This window comes from Apteryx rowi, unplaced genomic scaffold (assembly GCF_003343035.1).
Source record: "Apteryx rowi isolate R43461 unplaced genomic scaffold, aptRow1 scaffold_214, whole genome shotgun sequence".
Taxonomy (NCBI): domain Eukaryota; kingdom Metazoa; phylum Chordata; class Aves; order Apterygiformes; family Apterygidae; genus Apteryx; species Apteryx rowi.
The window spans coordinates 1,103,737-1,123,455 of record NW_020448464.1 but is presented as its reverse complement, the minus strand read 5'-3'; positions in this window follow the sequence as shown (position 1 = coordinate 1,123,455).

Below are 19,719 nucleotides of genomic sequence, written 5' to 3'. Positions count from 1 at the left end.
GGCGGCGGCGCCGGCGCGGCCTCCCTAGCTCTGCTGGCTGCGGGTGCTGGGGTTGGGCCGGCGGCCGGCGGTTGGGCCTCCTCCTGCCCCCGCCCGCCGCCTGCTGCCGCGGCTCTCCAGGCCTGGCCTGCGCTGCCCTGCCTGCGCGGCCGCAGCGCTGAGGGGGCCCCCGCGTCCCTGCAGCCCCCAGCCCGTGGGGTGGCCTTACGGCTTGCACTCGGGGCCAGCTGGCACCTGAGCAATGTGTAGGACGCGGTTAGCTCTTTCAGTCACCGTTATCTCACCGATCTTCGTGCTGAGGGCAGGGAAAGTCCGGAGTATTTCTTTACCCCTCCTCACCACGTAATGTGTTTTTAGACCACAGCAGAAAGTTGGACGAGGGGCATCTGGCAGAGGTTTTAGAGAGAAATTTTGCAGCTAAACAGGAACTACGGTTTCCCTTTTCTAAAGAGGCTTTATATGCAGGCTAGGAGAAAGCATGTTTACATAATACTGCCTTCGAACGCATCTTTAAAAACGCTGTGCATAACTTCACTGAATCAGCAGACCATGCTGCACAGAGAACTGGCTCTGTAGGTACTGCAACATTTTGATTCACAGCAGTGGCTGCAGTCAGCTGGTTTGAGCAGCCTGAGAGCAAACAGCCTCCTCCTCCTCCTCCTCCTCCTCTTCCTCCTTAACAGCTACGTTTCTCGTTAGTTTGCTAGCTTGGATAGATCTGAGTTCAGATTTAAGAGCTCCCTTTAACATTCAGTGGTGCATTATAAGGTGCACCATTTAAAGCAGAATGGCTCGGACGTAGCCTGTGCATTGATCCTAGAATTTGCAAGGCATTCGTGGATAGGGACACCAACTACTCATGAAAATGATTACCATAATTTGATGGCTAAGAGGCTTATTTAACAAGTTATGCTTCTAGTCTGCTTATTGACAGGAGATTTAAACTCTAAAGCTGAGTACACATACAGGTTAAGGCCCCTAGAACTTGTGTAAATACTGTATGTTCACACAAATGTAATACTCAAATAATCTTCATACTAACATAGCTTAATATGAGCAGAAACACACATTCTTAATAATCTTCAACTACCGCCAGAAGCGACCTAAGCAGCCTGAGTGCTACTATCAGGTGTGCCAGAACGAGAATTATTTCTGCCAGTCTGAGGCCACCAACTATACAGCAAATTGCTTCACCATGACATTTTGTGAACCAAACAGAAAGGACATACAATACACAGGGCAATAATCAGCCAAATGTCAACAGCAGTTGTTGATTTCTTGACTATAGACTGTATAACAAAATATACCCACAGTGTGTCATACATCTGGGTGCCATGAGCTAAACTCAAGCAAAATAAAATGCAAACCTTCTCAGGAAACTTTACTTCTAAGATGTGATGTTTGTACTATTTAGTTAAATCACTTTTTAACAAGCAGAGCTATAAAACATCTTCACTGCTAGTCCATGTGCATTTTAAATTTTCTCTTTGATTAATATGTCCTTAATCACTTTTGTATTTCTTTAAATTCCTTCCTTCATCTCATTTATCTTGACAGTCTTTTCACTCAGAATTTTGCTCTTCTATAGGGTGGCAGTTAAATACGTATATCTACAAATTAAAGGTGTGAGGTGATAACCACATCTTTTAAAATCGCTTATGAGTGAATTTTTTAGGCATTTCCCCATTTTCTTTGGGAAATTAAACTTAAATGCATGCTCTGATAGTTCAGAAGTAATATCTCAGAGTTCTATGCATTTTAAGCTATGAATAATAGAAAGCATCTCTGAAGATTCCTGGAGAGACAGACCTGGTGTCTACAGACATTATATTCTGGAGGCTTTCCAGCCATGCATTTTGTTGTCGATTTCCTGTTAACTTTAAAGACTGGGATTTCAAGATGAATTTTGAATCAGAGCAGCACTGTCATTGCCATGTAAATGAAGCAAAAAAATCTTTTCTGGGTGCTATTGACTAGTCATGTGTTGTGCACCAAGAAAAAGCCTGAAATGAAAGCAAGCTCAAGAGTCATTAGACTGTTAATATAGTTCTTACTATTTTGCAGCATGTCAAAATTATTCTCCGCATTCTTCATTGGATATAGCCTTGTAATAATCGCACTAGAGCTCTAAAAATTCAGGCTGCATATATCATTGTAAAGTTATAACCAAAAGGGGATTTGTCTTGTGAGTAGACATCTGTGAGCTGAAATTCATAATATTGCAGAGAACCTGAACCAAGCTTCTCCCTACCAAACTCTTTTTCTTTACAAATCAGTTCTGAGTGAAAGTTACCCGTTTCTCAATATTTGATTCATTGGTTTTTGCTTTGCATTCTACTTATTCATCTAAATTTTAAGGGTTTTTACACCTTTTTGAAAATCACATTTTTGGTACACATGGCACAGATCTGCCAAAAGGGCTGAATGATGAGGAATTATCAAAAGTGCTCCTGTGTATGCAAATCATTGTGTAGGTTCTAAATCCAAATTTTATCCATTAGACAGTAGCAATGTATGTAATGATGAATCTACAGCTGATGTCTCGTTCTGGATCCCAATCTTTCATCTATGGGTTTTTCACAGCCTATAAAACCAAAGTAATCTTATAGCCACTGTATGCCCTGGAAAGAGCATAAGGGCTTGGATTGTTGATAATTTAATAAAACATTTAGTAAAATATTGTCATGCAAGAACATTTCTAGATGCTTAGAAAAAAAAGTCATGGACAAGCCTTGACCACTTCAACCTGAACCACAATATTATGTGGGCTGGGTGTTCTACAATCTCTCTTGATTTGCAAACAATAAAACTAGTCACATTATCTTCCTGTCATTCAAAAGTATTCCAGAGTCTTTTATGGTCAGAGAGTTCTGTATAGTTATGCTTGTCTCATACATTAAATTTAGAAAGAGCAAATAGAAGACAGAAAGTAAACAAACTCATTAAAGTTTGCCACATTTGAGACTTAACAATGCTGATTCAAGATACTAGAAAAGGAGCTGAATTTTTGCGTACACTATCTGTGATTGACAAGATACTGATGGTTTTCATTTACTGTCCAGAAGTAATAGTGCATACATCTCTAATACAATGTATTTTTTAATAGTTTTCCTGTATTTCTTGCATCTCTTTATTTGTGCATATAAGACACCAACTTACTGAGCCATCAGGAATCCTTTTTTAATGCTTTAATAGCTATCCATACAGTTAAGTAATATTTATATATTTTAAAGCCAGTAATATTGGCTTGTAAAACATATATTTTAGGGTACTTAGCTCTTGGATTAAGCCATTTTGCTGTATTTTTTAATTCATGCTCAGTAATTGTCAGCATAGCACTTCTGACAGTATTTTGAGCACATTCTGAAAGCTATTTAGTTAATTTTGTTTCATTAAAGCATTAAGATTTGGAATTTTTACTGTAGTGTTTTGTGTTTTCTCTTTGGCTAGATTTCTTATTTCTATGTAAAATGTCCTATATTTTATGATTGTGACTATCGTCATGACTTGCTTTTCCAGTCAAAGACAGTTCCCATTTCTGTTCTTTTTTTGTATTCAGAAATATGAAATGATTCGGTAAGCTACCAGATGTCTCTGCTCTAAGCAAACAGTCCCCAAACAGACCTAATTCTGTCTGTCACTTTGGCAAATGATGTCTTCTTCACCAGTCATCCATTTGCTGAATTTGTTGAACTAATTCTTGCTCTCTCTGTTTTCTTCCAATATCTTCCTAGGCCATATGCTCAAACATTTCTTTAAAAAAATGTATACTAATTCTAATTTTTTTATTTGATTTAACACTACAGGCATTTGTCAGTCTCACACTATAGCCAGCATTAGCTTTTTTAGAAACAGCATGGAGAGGGAAAAATGGGTCTATGCATTTTACTTTGTCCATGGGTGGGCAGCAACTCTTTTCTCTTGGCTTCATGAGGACAATACCTCTGGAAGGTATCCTACTTGGCTGATGTTCTTCCACATTATCCCTTACTGCATGCTATGCCTTAAAGGAACAATTTAACAGTTTGCCTTTTTTTAACTTCTGTATCTTGCCTTTTTAAGTCTGCTTCCAAAACTAAATAACTAGCAATTTTCCCCCTGTTCTGCAAAAAGCCAGCTGGCATTGAATGCTAAGTAGCAAAAGGACAAAAACAAATTTTCCAAAATTATTTGAAAATGTTCTGAGAGCTGCTGCTAGGGCAGTTCTTTATAGATTTTATCCAGAAGCCTGAGAAGATACTTTGTTGCTAGGTGGCAATGTTCCTCAAGCAAAGATGCAGTGGTAGAGCCAGTAAAGCTTTTGCTTGAAGCAAGGAGGAAATAATTATTTCACTGTGTCATCATTAGATGGTTTTATCATGTTTTTCTTGGAAGCACATGATTGCATAATGACAAGTGCACAGTATTATTTATTATTTGCATTATACCATACCAGTACTTGGCACTTTAACACACACAAAACATGTAAAACAAACCACAAAATCTCAGTGTCTAACACAGGGCAGTCCAAAGGCACATTAAGTTAAAAAATGAGTCATGGTTTGTAAATTTTCACAGTATGGTACACTGCAAGATCCAAAGAGATAAGAAAGTTGGTGTAAATTAAAAAGTTGTCCTGATGATAATTAACTGCACAAAAAAACTCTTGAAATATGGAAATGGAGCTGGAAATGGAAACACCGGTAATGAGATATGCTTTGGATGACCTGAAGGGAAGGAGAAAAGAGAAAGCTGGCCAAGATGGAGGCGTAATATACTAAGGAGCTAGGGAGAAAAAAGATATGCTGAGTGCCCAAGGGTGAATATTCTTTGGTTTAGAAGTCTTGAGATGGAGGTAGGCCAAATAAATGCAGTTCTTTTTCCTCTGCTATAGCCAGGCTATATCCTGCCTTACATTCCATGGATTAACATTCACTTTAGTGGTCAGGGARCTTTAAGTCCATGTAATGAAGACTGAATGCAAAGCAGACGTTGTTTAATAGAACTAGGATTTTTTTCTCTTGTCTACCCCTGGCCTCCTCTTCATTATCAAAAGCTATTTTTTGTTTCCAACTTCTGGTACAACTTCATTGTTTCTTTCTGTCTAACTTTCTGCCAGATTTGTGCAGAAAACATTTTCTCTCCCCTTTTCTCTCTTTCTCATTTGTCATCTCCCTTCTTTTTTTTCTCTTGTACTTTCTATTTTTCAAAAGTGCCGTGTATCAATCGTCTGGGGACCCAAATGTTAGAAAATAAATCATTATTTCCCCAAAGTTGTACTGAAAACTATCTAAGATCAAGTCTGTAAGTCATATATTGTTATAACTTTAACAAGAAGCCACAGTGAAAAATCACCCAGAAAACAGATTGCCCAAAAGTAAGGAATTGACGACGGTGGTGGAGGGAACAGAAAGTATGAACAAAAATAGCAACATCATTTACAATGTTTCTATTATGCCTTCTTTTCTCTGTTGAAATAGATGATCATTAAGTAGGTAAATTTGTGATATAATGAATGTATAAGGAAATAATGCACTTTTAGCTAACTGTTCTTTACCTTAATCATACTATGTAAACTTATTGGTTGTTTCTCTCCTAGCTTGGGAAACCTTTCTCTAGGCTGCATTGCACCGAGTAGTCATGCCATTTAGATTCACTGCACAGACCTGTACAACCTGAGCTGTCAGAGTGAGTTATAATAATGGTAGGATATAGTATAGTAATTTTGAATACATTAGTGCTAAGAAAGGCTGAGAACCATGATTTGCTATTACAATAGGTTTCAGATATGCTTTCTATCTCCTGACAAAACATATAGAATACAACAAATTCGATCACATAGAATTAAATGGTTGAAAGGAGGAATACTGTCTACCTTTGCTCAAGCTTTATATTATTTACGCACAAGACAGATCTTAACATGTGAAGAACACAGAATTTTCCAGCTAAAACATCTGCCAAGGGGCATAAACAGGAATCAAGACAGCCAGGTAGCTAACGTACTTGGCACTGCCACTGGACCGCCAGCGATTCCTTGGGAGCGCCTACACACCTTCAGGGTGCAATTCGCCTGAAGAGGATCAGGCAGAGGCAGCTCACAGCACAGCCGGGTATAACTCTTACACAACTTTCATTACAGAGCTGTACTTGGCTGTACATGCTAGCAGAACTAAATTTCATTGGATTAAGCCATTGGAATTGAATTAATTCATCAAATATTTAGTATGTAATTACAATAATAAATGTATTTCTTCTGCTAAGCTTTCCATCACCACTAGTTTAATCACTTCTGAAATTTTACTCAATGTATAATGATTTCTTATTTTCTGTTAATAGCAAGTCCCATGTGACATTAAATGAAGGTTACATGGACTCAAAATTTTTGCACACTTATATAGTTCTCGTCTCCTTTTCTCTTTGTTTTTGAGAGATTTTCTTTTAGGGTAATACATAGACCATTTAAAATTTCTGGATGCAAGTTCCTTTACAAAAAGAGAGAACTATATTATGAACTAGATAAGTTAGTTTCTATTTTTAACCTGAAATAAAATCTGAATATATATTTTATTACAACAGAAAAGCTGACACATTTATTTTTGCACCATTTTCCCACAAAAAAACCTTCCTTTTTATTAAGAGTTCATGACAAAAACATGGAAAATCAGACTTTCTTCTTTAGAAAATGTTGCTTAGACTTCTGAAATTTCATGAAAATAATTAGAAACATTATCCTAATTATTTTGTATGGAGGTAAAATTTTCTACATATTCCTATAAGATAATTTATGACTTCCCAAGAATGATCTAAGATTTCATTGTAATAAGTTTTCGTCCCATTTCCTTGATACATTTGAATATCCATCATGATTTGGATCTAAATTTTAAAGTTCAGAGAGATATGTATCTGGAGTTTTAGATCAGTATTTTCTAGGGAGACAAGCCACTGTGAAATCTAGGTTATGATCTATTTTGGCGACAGTATTCCATCACATACTCCTATCACACTAGAAGTTCTATTGTTCTGTTAGGTGATCTCTGCTATTTTCTCATTTTTTAACACTGCTTTTTGGAAATAATTCTGCTGAATTGGAGGCCATTTTGTGAAAACTTTTACTCTTGATCAGCCCAATTCAGTGAAAAGGAAGGGACATTTTTTTCTTGTCTAAATCAAATTCTCCTCTTCCACAAAAGCATGAAAATTGTCCTAAATTAGACATTTCTTTTAAACTGTTTTTTCTTTAGGTGAAGCTCACCAGTTTCCAAAAGGAAATAAATTCTCAAGGCAAATTATTCCTGTAAAAGAAATATTTTTTGCTGTTTTCATTAAGTTTATTAATTATGCATAAAAATGCTCTGTAATGTATTTGTTATTTTTCATCTCGCAACAGTATAGCACTGTAATTAACAGCAATATTATTTATCAAGAATATTCTTCTCAGGATCTTCCTAAAACACCTTTTGCACCAGTTATCTGGGAAAAATGCTTTCCTGGTTCATTATACATATGAATTTCAGCAAGTCTCCCCAATAAGCAAGCCCTAAGCACCAAAAACATAGAAATTCACTCAACCTTGTAAACATCTAGTCTTGTGTCCATATAGCAAGGTAGTGAATCAGGCACTGAGTTTTATAGGACACAAATAAATAACTGTTGACTTCCTAAAAGTTCTAACTGTGAAGAAGGAAAGAAAGCTTGAAAAAGTAGTAACTCCAAAGGAAAATTGTAACTATTTCATTCCAGCTATTTGTGTTTTAATTCTCAACATGAGTCAGTTTTACTTCTCAATGTGACAAAACATCCTGTCTTAACTCGTTTACTTTCTTGTGAGGCCTAAGGCATATGATCAGTAAAAGAATGAACTTACATAGTTTTATTCCAAACTTAAGAGATTAAAGGCTATACTGTGATGACAAGGACAGTATCACTTCCAAATGTGTTATTCAGAGAATGCTGAAATCTTCACGATGAAACCTTGCTGCACTTTATAAGAGAAGGATACCACAGGAAGAATGATTTTTAGCACCCTTACTAGGTGCAAAAAGGAAAGTAGACTTCAAGAGTGATTGTACAGTGTAAGAGAGTATTTTTTACAGTATAAGAGAGAAGGAAAGTGACATATTTGAAGAAAAGATCATGACACTACATAAGCGATATTTGAAAATAATACTTGTTTACTGTGTAATGGTATAGCATTTGTGTAAATTCAGTTGAAGACTTTGATGTTTGAATTCTTCATTTATCTTAAACTGGTGCTTTTAAAGTACAATTATTTTTAATTAATCACAATGTGAGAAGTTCATAGAACTACATTTCTATATACATTTTTATGTATAGAATTATACATTTATATAGTGAGCTGAAGTTTGATTCACTATTGCAGAGCATAATGCAAAAGTTGGTGTACACGAAAAGGCTTCAGGCTTTGCAACTAGGACTAGAAACTCAGTCATACAAAAATAAGCTATGATACCACCCAATATCAGTATACTTCAGACAAATTGAAAAGAGTCAGCACCATTACTGTTGTCAATCACAAAATTTTTTATTTTTGCCCACAAATCACAGCAAGGCTATAAAATTTAGAGCTAGATTCAGTTTTCCTCCAAATTAAGATCCATTTTCAGAACTAGATAAGATCGAATACACACTAGAAGTAAAAATTTGGAGGAACAGAGCTTCAAGAATAATGAAGGACATATGAAGCAAAACCTAACCAAAACCTAACTGGATTTTCAGCCAATCTGGATGAATTTCTATAATCTTCACCTGAGTTTTCAGAACTGCCAGAGATCAAATATCCTATTGCTTGTAAATTGGAGACAATTTATTTTCAAAAATTAATAAGAGTCAATAAATGTTCAGTCCTCAAACTGATAATATGAGAAATGTCCTTCTGGGTCAGGCCAGTGATCTCTCTAGACCAGTATTTAGTCTCCAATAGTGCCCAATGGCAATACTGTTTAGGCACAAAAGCCTGGCCCTTTCTGCAGTCCATTTCCCTGGTATTCCCCCAGCATCCACACATGTTGTCTTAGGGATGCTGCAGAGTACATTCACACATTTTCCTTTCAGTGTCCCTTATGGAGCTGTTGTCCAGTACTTTGTCTAATCCCTTGTCAAAGCTGCTGATACTGTCTGCCTCTACAACCTTCTAGGGCAACAAGTCACAGAAGTTCACTACCTGCTACTTAAGAGCTTTCTTTTAGCTCTTATGCAAAAGCTCCAGGTAGTTTCATCAAATGCCACTTAGTTTTGGTCATGTGGGATTTAGTGCTTAACAATTCTGCCTGCGCTCAGGCAACCACCTTTGTGATTTTGTAAACCTCAATCACATCCTCAATCAGGTTTATTTTCTCCAAACTGAAGAGTCCTGACCCTTCTAATCTCTTCTCGTAAAGCAGCTGTTTCACACCATGATCCATTTAGTAGCCCTCCTCTGAGCATCCTCTAACTCCACTACATCCTTCTTGAGATGCAGAGAACAGCACTGCACACAGTACCCACAACCCACGGGCTCACCAAGGTTCAGATTGCAAGGAGATGCCTCTGACCTATGCTCAGTATCCTTTTGATGATCACCAGTTCTGTTATATTTTTAGCCACTGATGCAGACTGGGTAACTACAATTGAGCTGTAATTGCCAGTTCTGACTTAAGCATTATATAGGCCTTTCACTGTGTGCTTCGTATATCTTCCATTCTGTGTAGAATTATGTTTTCAGTGCTGAATTTTCCTTATGCTTCCTCAACATGAAGAATAAAAACCCACAAGTACTAATTTTATGGCAGAGCACAAAATAGGAAAACCTCTTCTTTGGTATTCCTCATCTTTGGCTTACGTTTTATGGAAAGCCCTTTGTATGAGTTCAGCACTATTGGTTTTGCAGAAGAAAAAAGAATTATGAGAGAAAGGCTTTTTCATATAATATAGAATCAGTTTTCTTCATATAAAAAATACCTTTTCCCGTTATTACTTCTCCTCCAGAAGATATTTAGCTTCTTTTTACCTGAGGAGGCCTACCATGAATCTTTGACATTATGCTGGATGCTGCTTCAAAGGTCACACAGCACTACTTAGTATATCCATCTGCTTTTGTAACTATTTAAGATCCTGAAACAGAACACAGTTTTGGATTCACTGGGCTAGATGAAGCAGTTGGGAGGAAGAAGAAAATGTTATAACATTATTAAGAGCCTTGGAGGAATGAAGTTCTTCAGAAACAAAGCTGGTGGTTACTATTTCAAGTACTTCAAATATATTCAATGCAATCCAAATTCAAACCTGAAAACAAAATAAATAAGGGGGCTTCATCTGTTATAGTAAGAAAACTCACATGACTCATTGAGGATTCTGCAATACTGCTTGACCTTTCTCAAGATTACAATCAGATAGGAAATTGGAAAACACAGACTTTTGTGATTAACAGTAGTATATAATAGTCCCTGCCTCAAGAAATAAAGTGGCACACAGAAGGGAAAATGCATATGTACAATTATCAGGATAATGTGAGGCACACATCCTTCTCAGTCTTGAAAGGTTTAGAGTTTCTGAAAACAAAGTAGCAATTTAAAAAAATAATTTTTTTACTAGCCATATACTCTTAAAGATAACTATTATCTGAATACAGTAGGTAAAATGGATACCTGCAGGAATAGTGTTCTCAGAGACAACATGCAGCCATTGGTAATGATACCATAATGCTCTCTCATAAGAAAAGGCTAACCGAGAAACCCGCTACTGCCTACTGTATTTCTAGCTCAGATAAGAATAGCAAAGCAAACTTAGAAATACAGTGAATGAACAATATATAAAGTAAATAGCAGTAATAGTCTGATTTTATATACAAAATGTTCTTGACAACAAGACAGGTACAGTTGCCACCACAGTTAGTTAGAAGAGATTGCACAGCTAATGACTCAGTGAGTGCATACCCAGAACAGTGTAAGATAAGGAAAKATTAAATAGAAGCTAGATATTTTTCAAGTGACGGTTTCATTAAAAAAGGTAAAGCTGGGAAACTGCAGGTAGAGATGGCATGCAATCCCGACAAGAACAGAAAAAGGCAGTAATGTRGGAATGAATCAAAGCACCTGAAAAGTAATTTCAGTGAGCTCTCTCTTTTCCTGAATGTGTACCTAAATTGTGACTAAGGAGGCATGGCATCTTCCACTGTCACAGCAGGAATTCCTTGTTAAGACCACTCGTGACGTTGGTGCCCCCAGGATCAAGTGTTCCAGTCTGACCGAGAACAACATTTCAAGAGCTGCTGAGGAAACCCGAGGAAAGGCATGCTTATTTGGAGCCATATTTGCTCAATAGGATAACAGTCTTTTGGCATATTTCAGTCTTTACCATTAGCTTTTCTCTCTCACCTTCGGTTTTACTAATTAAAAGACTAACGTTTTAATTTTGTGGAAAATCCACAGCTTTAACCTGCAGGATGTTTCTTGTATTAACCAGTCAGGCAATGGTAACTGTACAACTTTTTCTCTTTTTCTGAGCTCTGGTAATGAGAGATATTCCTACTTTCTGACTCAAACTGATCGAAGTTATTGCTCATTTACATACTACTACTGAGATTTACTATAAAAAAGGTTGTTTCCTGAACTGCCAAAAAATATTGCAGTTTCAACACTGCAGTATTGAAATCTGTGTGTTTTAAATATGTGCTCACACATTTTCCAGAATACTGAAAAACTGCAGATTTGGGGATTTTGCCCCAATATTAGACAACTAATTCTATCAATCTAAATACATTTCTTTCAGTTGAAAAACATAGTAAAAGAAAACAAATACAAATCAAAAGTTATGAAAAAAACATGGCTGGACATGGATGTGGCAATCAATGATCCAGAAGAAAGGTCCTGTAGTGGGACCTGGAGCTCTCGAGAATCCTGAAGAATCCCAGTGTCCACTGCGCTGTGTTTAAGCAGACCACAGACAAATTTAGGCTAGAACTTCAAAGGAAACTCCTGAACAGTCAAGCAGCCAGGTACTGGAACCATCTTCTAGAAATGGAGGGAAAAAAAGATTTCTTCTAAGATGAAGCTTGCTGTACTTATTAAAGGCATTACACTGTGAATTCCCAGATGCAATAGGAGACTACGCTGTGATCCAGTGACTAATGATCCAGGGAAATGACCCAAACCAACCCTGCTATCTGTTTTGCTGCATAGTCAGAATTACCCTAAGGAAAGAATGGTATTTTTAGATGCAACTTTACAGTCTGTCTTTTGAAGTATCCAACTGACATTTTCTTAATTTTCACACTATGGATATCTCGGATAGTGATCAAAACTCAAGTATTTGAATATTCTAATATCTAGACATTAGATTAACTGTTAGGAGGCCAGGACAAGTCCTTATACTTTGTTTTTTGGTGTTGCAGCCCTTACTTTTTTAGCAAAACACTTAAAAACTCATTTAACTTTTATTCATGTATGTAGTCTGTTGGAGCCAACTCTATAGATAAATGCTTTGCAATTTTCACATCATAGCTGCTGGTTCTTATTTTTTCAAAGAAGAGACGAAAAATGGAAGAAGTGAGATTAAGAACAGCATCATGTTGCTGTATTGTACACAATAAAATACAATTTTTGATACCGAACTCCTCACACACATTTATGTATTAATATTTAAAAACAAATGTGTACTTTATTCATTATTTATTGTTATTTAAGGAGTAGATAGTCAGGATTTCTAAACAGAGATATTTACTGAACTTTGCCCTTTGTGGGAGAAAAAACACATTCTCTTTATGGCCTGCATTCATGTAGATTACCAGTTAAAGTCTGTATTTTTTTATTTACAGAGGACAAGTTTTGAACGTTTCTGAAACTCTGAAATATTAAACTGATCATGCTAATACAGAAAACAGGGAAAAAACTATTGGTTGGAAAATTTGTTTCCCTAGACTTCAACATAAGTGTTTTATTGCAAAAGTAAATTTTGATTCCAAATACTGTCTTATGAAACATAATCTCTGTGAGGCTTTAATCAGAAGATAATGCACCATACTTGAATGACTTTGTAATTCTGCAAAATTTCACATCTAAGCATCACACTGGCTAGTCAAAGTTCATAGAAGTTTGTCTCGTAGCATTCAGCCACAGAAGCCTGTTTGTTAACTCATCTCTATGCTCCTTATTGCAATTCTTGAATAACAGATGGTCTAGAAATCTTTTTGAAAACTGGTCATCATAGACAATATTACACAGAACCTACTGAATATGCTCACTATTTTCACTGATTTGCCTTCTAAAGTAAGAGCTTGTTGGAAGTTCTGAAGGAGGTAAGTGCTGAAAGGAAATCTAAAAATGGAAAGCCAAAAGCAGAACAGATGCTAAATGCTGACCAAGGGCACAATGCTGTAAATCAGATCATCAAGCAAGTCATATTTGCTCAGTAATAAGGTGAGTTGCTACCTAATGGTGATGTTTGAGTAATAATGATGTATTTATAACTGTTAAATGTGTTATTCTGTGCATATCTGCAGCATGGCTGAAGTTTTCTCTGAAGTATTCATGTATGCAGAGAAGGTCTTGTCATAAAGAGAAAGGAAATCTATCCAGTGAGAAAACTAGTTTTGTTGAAACATCTGTATTAGCACACCTGGCTTCACATATGTATTACAACTGCTACCAATTAGGACTCCAATCCCAATGTATTAGACACTAAATAGACTTACAGAAAAGAAATCCACCCCTAAACTGCCGATTGCTGTCTATCCACATAGGTGACAAAGGAGACCCGGTGAGCAAAGCAGCCAAATGGGGCAATGAAGACAAAAATAGAATTTAAGAGAGATTGAGCTAATTGTAATAACTACTCTCTACTGTTTCTAACACAGAAACTGTAACTTCTAATAGTCAACAGAGCTCTGAGTTCACTGCTAGAACTGGCTGTTCTCAGCTAGTGTGGTCAGTTGTGTATGTATCTTACCAGATGTGAGCCTCAAGGAAGGACTTGATAAAGCTTTTGTGGAGACCGTGGAGCTCTTTTTTCCCTTCATGAGAGGAAGAACAAGAAGGACGGAAATCACACAGGTTTAAAGAAAAGGGATAACTGGGTACTTTTGCAGCAGGAAAACAGAATTAAAACTGTAATTAAATAATACTGTAATTAAATAAAACTGTAAAAATACTGTAATTAAATAAAACTAATTAAATAATTTTATTTTATGTGACACAGTACACAGAAAAATTTGGAATGACGTGAGGTTAAAGACAAAAGACGTGATGTGAATCTTGGAAAGTTATCTCTCTAGTAAGACTGTAAAGTAGGAGCAAAACTCAACCACTTTGGCTTTGCTGGTTTTGTGCTAGTTTGTTAACTAGCACAAATGACTAAACCAGCAACATGATCATTTTGAAATGGATCCAAGAAGCTGGTATTTGATGCTATGAGGCCGAAGATATGGGGGTCTGCTGAACTAAGTTTAGGATGTTGGGATGATGAAAGAGGAAGGTGATTTCATTAAAAWAACTCTGAACTAAACAGAGAAACTTGAGTATAAGTACTGATACGTAAGATATATTGCAGAATTTTACCTAATTACTTTTTACAACACTACCACTTTAAGGTTACCTGTGAAGAGTCTAGCAGAAACTTTATAAGGACTGGAATAATCTCACTTAATGCTTGACATAACTAGTATGTTAATATTTTGCAGCTGTTAAAATAACATAAGGCCAGACCCTGAAATATAGCTCTGCATATGTTCAAAGATAGGCTAACATTTTTTTTTCTGAAAAATTTAAGTCTTGTTTAACAAAGAAAGCACTAATAAACACAGAAAAGTGGTCTGATCATCAATACTGATTACAATCTTGAGTTAAGAAATAATGTTATAAACAAATCCAGCAATTATAATATTAAGATTCTGTGAAATACATTTGTAATGTCACTGAGCATAAAGATCAGACTTTAATTCTTAGAGCACTGTTACTTATAGTGACAGTAAAGCAAATGACCTCAAAAAGTAGATTTGAAAATAGTTTATTAGAAATTACAACTGTGTGGATGCTCCTCAGTCACTTGTCTGTAAAAATAATAAACCGTGCTTTTTGAAAGCTATCTGGCAAACTCAAGAAATTATAAATGAAAATGATCCCTTGTGCAAATGCACCAATATTTACCAATTTCTATGATGCACAGATTTTAGACCAACAGCTAGATTCATTTCTGAGAACTGATGTTCGAGACTAATTTAACTGTTAGAGACTGAGACCAATTTATTCTGATTTAAACTGAAAAATGAACCAAATGCTACAAAACACAGACTCACATATAGCACAGTAACATTCATTGCCTCAGATAAAAGGGAAATCTTGTGACCTTTTAAAGAATCTCTAATTGTTCAAAAGGTTTCCTATCTCTGACGCCCTATTTGATTCTACAGGATGATTCTACCTCTTCATTGCTGGGTTAAATATAAAGAACTGACTCGTCTGCAGATCTCTCCATTTTTTAAGCACATCACAAAAGCAAATTTGCATAGCATAAAGAAAAGTCCCTTACTCATTTCTAACCTTCTGGTCTTTATCTTTGCAACTTCCTGTAGCACTGCACAATAATTATCTTATATGTCTAAATGGACAGTTTAATTATTTCTTCATCTTCAGAGTCCCCACGAGTACCTGAAGTATCTCAACAAGGATTTTCATTTCATTTGCTGTTGACACTTGACAAATGTGTCCATTTAGAGCTCAGACTCTGAAAGAATATTTTATGGAGACAAACATTTCTTGTCATTTGGTTCCTAAGACTACAACGCAGTTCTACACAGTGTTGATGAAATAACAAGCCCTTCAGCAAAAAGCACAAAACTGTGAGTTTAGGTCACAGCAATTAATCCTTTCGAATATATTGCCAAGAATGTTTATACTAAAATACTGAATGCTACTATTCTCATTCAATGACTACTGAATTTTTATTCAGGCAAATTTGATATAAAAGACAATGTCTATTCTCATTCATCTATCTAAACAGATAGATAAATAACCTTCTTTTTCTCTTTGTCTCTACAGCTCTTCCTAATACTGTCCAACATRTATGTAGTGTGCCTAACATTCCTCTATTTAAATCCATATTTGTTTTGCTTTAATTTTATTACATTTAGGCCTAAACATTAAATCATTTCCTTAGTTAAAGTTGTCATATAGACAAGGGAAACACACCGTGACATTTTATAAAAATATTCTGTTGATTCTAAGTGGTTGTTATTAAGTAAAAAAATAAAAAATTAAAATTAAAAAATAAAAGTTTTAGCTTCAGGATTTTCTCTTTGAACTATATACCAAACATTTTCTTGAAAGCTATTCAGGTATTAAACTTTGTACACTACTTGCTTAACACACTGGCTGACACTTAGTATTAATCAGAAGAGAAAAAAAAAACTAAATGCCACAGATAAAATATTATAAAAGGTTCAATATCTCTTGATTTAATTTTTTTTATATTTCAGAAATAATTTCTAATGGCAACAGCAATATTTCAGATTCAAAAAATTGCTATTTATGTTGTTGTTTCACTGTGCCTTGCAACAGGCAGATTTCTCAGAATCTGGTAGTTGCTGGAAGAGTATGAACAAAGACAACTGATATATGTTATATTCTTTGCATCTGCAAAAAGACAGTGTGTAGGAAGAGACAAGATCTTTCAGTAGAACAACTGATGTACACAGTTGAAAAAAGATAAGTTTTGGACTCATAAGTTTTGGCATGCTACAGATTATACAGCTTCTTTAAAGACAATAAAATATAGGACTTAACATATGTCAAATAAAGTTGTTGTAGTTGGTTCAGTAAAGCAAATACTTATTTCTTTACACCAGCTTCAAGACAAAAAAAAAGCTGACACATCATCTTCACTACTGCCTGCATTACTTCTTGCCTGACCCATAATTCACACATCATAGCATCCAATTAACAGAAAGATAAACAGTCCAGAGCTTAATAAAACTAAGAAAATGGAATAGAAAAAAAAATCAGAGCCTTAGAGGAAGAGGAAAATAGAGTGCTATTTCGTTTTTTCCCCTTTAAAGATTTTAAATTTAAATTCAATTTGTATGTTATTTTGGTAAGTTGATGTTTCTGTTTTTATGTTTCTCCATCCATCATTTGGTTTACATCTAACGAGAAAACACCCCAGAGCCTAGTCATAATACACAAAATCTTCAATTAAAATCATTGGAATGCATGCCAGAACATATTTAGGATAATCTTTACTCACACTTAGGCCATTTTTCCATGTGCCAGCTCATTTGAGGTCATTAAAAATAGAATATATATTTGACTCAGGAATATCAGGAAGTGAAGGAGGAGGGTAATCATTTATAATTACCTGAAATAGGATAACAGAGACATTGCCACTACTGTGCACAGAAATGAAATATGCTCTTTCTTCTAAGCATTGAATTAATTCTTACAGCATGTCTTGTGCTTTTTCCAAGCAAACTGCAAAAAAATGCAACACAAACGGTATGCAATGCACTTTTGAACTAAGCTTTAAAAGGGGACTATTAAAGGCCCCTGGTCTGATGGATTTAGATTTCTAGGCTCCTAAGGGATATTTTCCCACAAAAACCACTGCTTTTTGGTACATTGTGCAAGAAACTACATGAGGAGCCAAATTCTGTTTTTCAATATATCCATAGGGTTTCTCTTTCACCAGTTTGAGCTATTTATTTGTATTCAAGGTTAAAAAAGAGCCCTAAGTAAATATGTGTGAAGTTTAGCCCTCACCAAAAAGCCAAGAAAAGAAACTAAGGCTTTCTATGTAGGAAAAGATGCAGATGCATTCATGTAACATTTCATGTATTGTAGGAAAAGATGCAGATGCATTCATGTAACATTTCATGTATTTGCTGAGCAAACAGATGTTCAAACAGGGAATCTGCCTGAGTTTGCTCCTAGAGCTTTTGGAGGAATAAACTGTATCTTATCCTGAGTCCAACCTAAAGGCTCATTCTAACATCCTGGGTTTTTTATCCACAATATATGTTAAAACCAACAGTATCGTTGGCAGAAAGTCATCAGCTTCCTTCTGATACCTGTACCCATATATTTGTTGTCATTTATACCCATGGGTCCTGAATTTGAAAGGCATGTCATATAAACTGTGGCCTGAAAACTTTCTAAGGTACCTTTTATAAAAAGTGCAATTGCATTACGACCAAATAAAATGCATTTAGCTCTCCAGCAGTAAATCACTGGCTGAGTTTTCTTTATTTCAACATTATGTCTGACTTTCAGACATAGTTTCCAACTATTCTGCAACAGGATAGACTTCCACCTCCAGCCACTAAGTCTTATTTGGCTGTTGAGATGGGGTATTCAACCCTTATTGTGGTAACAAAATGACAAAAAAAAAAAAGAGAGAGAGAGAGAAAGAAAGMAAGCCATTGCCAAATTTCAGAAATATAACTACTAGAACTAAAATTTAAATAATGCCAGAAAGTCGAAAAGTCATGGGAAAATGGCCCAGCTGTCTCAGGCTAAGGACTGATCCGTAGTCACATAAAACGTTCATATTTCTGATAATGCCTGTTTATGCCAAAGTGCAAGCTATTTCTGAAAATATTCATACAGATAAGCATTTCTAGAAGCAAATTCAACTCTCAGTGTTAAGAACATCTATGGAGGAACCCATGAATATCCCTGTAACACAGTACTGCTGTGATAAGGCTTCTCTGAGTCTCTCTGATTTCATATGAGTGTGTATCTAGGTAAAAACATCTGGGAGAATGAAGGGAGGAGGTGAGAGATACAGTCGCTCATTAGCAATGTCCAGAGCAACACACAGACTCCCAGACACCTAATTCAGTAGCTGCTTTTTGTCTTTTATCTGCATGTCTTTTCAGCTCTTCCATGTATCTGTAAAAGGAGATATCAGTGCTGCATATATAGAGAGAAATACTGGCTTGCCTGAAGGCAAAGGAAGTATCTTTCTATGGGTGCTTTTTATTTAAACTTCTTTTTGTTCTTTCTCTGGTTTTCCATCTTACAATACCAAAACATATCCATGTTAATTTCTTATTGACTGTTTAGCTATGTGACACTGCTAAACATGCCTTTTGGAGGAATAAACTCTACCTTGTTTTGACTCAAACCTAATGGCTCAGTCTAATTGACATGATTTTTATCTGAAGCATCTGTAGAAAGAACAGCATCACAAGCATAAAGTAGTCAGCTTCTTCCAGACATCCGTGTGCCATACCAGTTGCCAGATTATTGTCACAAGCCAAAGATTATCATGAGCTTCAGAATTTACAAGTATCAACATGTTCTTAATTCTTAGAATAATTCCTTACAGCAAAAAGAATATAATATATGAAAAGATATAATATATGAAAAGTTTTTCTTTACTACAGCATCCAAGATTCTCATCATAGACATGTAAATGGAACAAGATTAATTGTATGCATGCACAGACATAAAACCGATAAACCTTGTCTGTGCACAGGGAACTTTAAAAAATTGTTAATATTGAAGTATACATTGCCATGTACATTATGTTATAAATGCTGAAAAACTTGAGACTGCCAAATACTTTAAAAAACCTTCTAGTTCTCTCCACTGTTAGTAGCACATTACCAGAAACTGAAAAACAGCATTTCCTTACTGATGAAATTTTTCTTATACCTGACAGACACTTCACCAGAACTACAAAAAATCACATACAGATATTATTTGTGTCCTTCTTTGGAAGTTATTGGCATTGTGAACTCATGAGGATGAA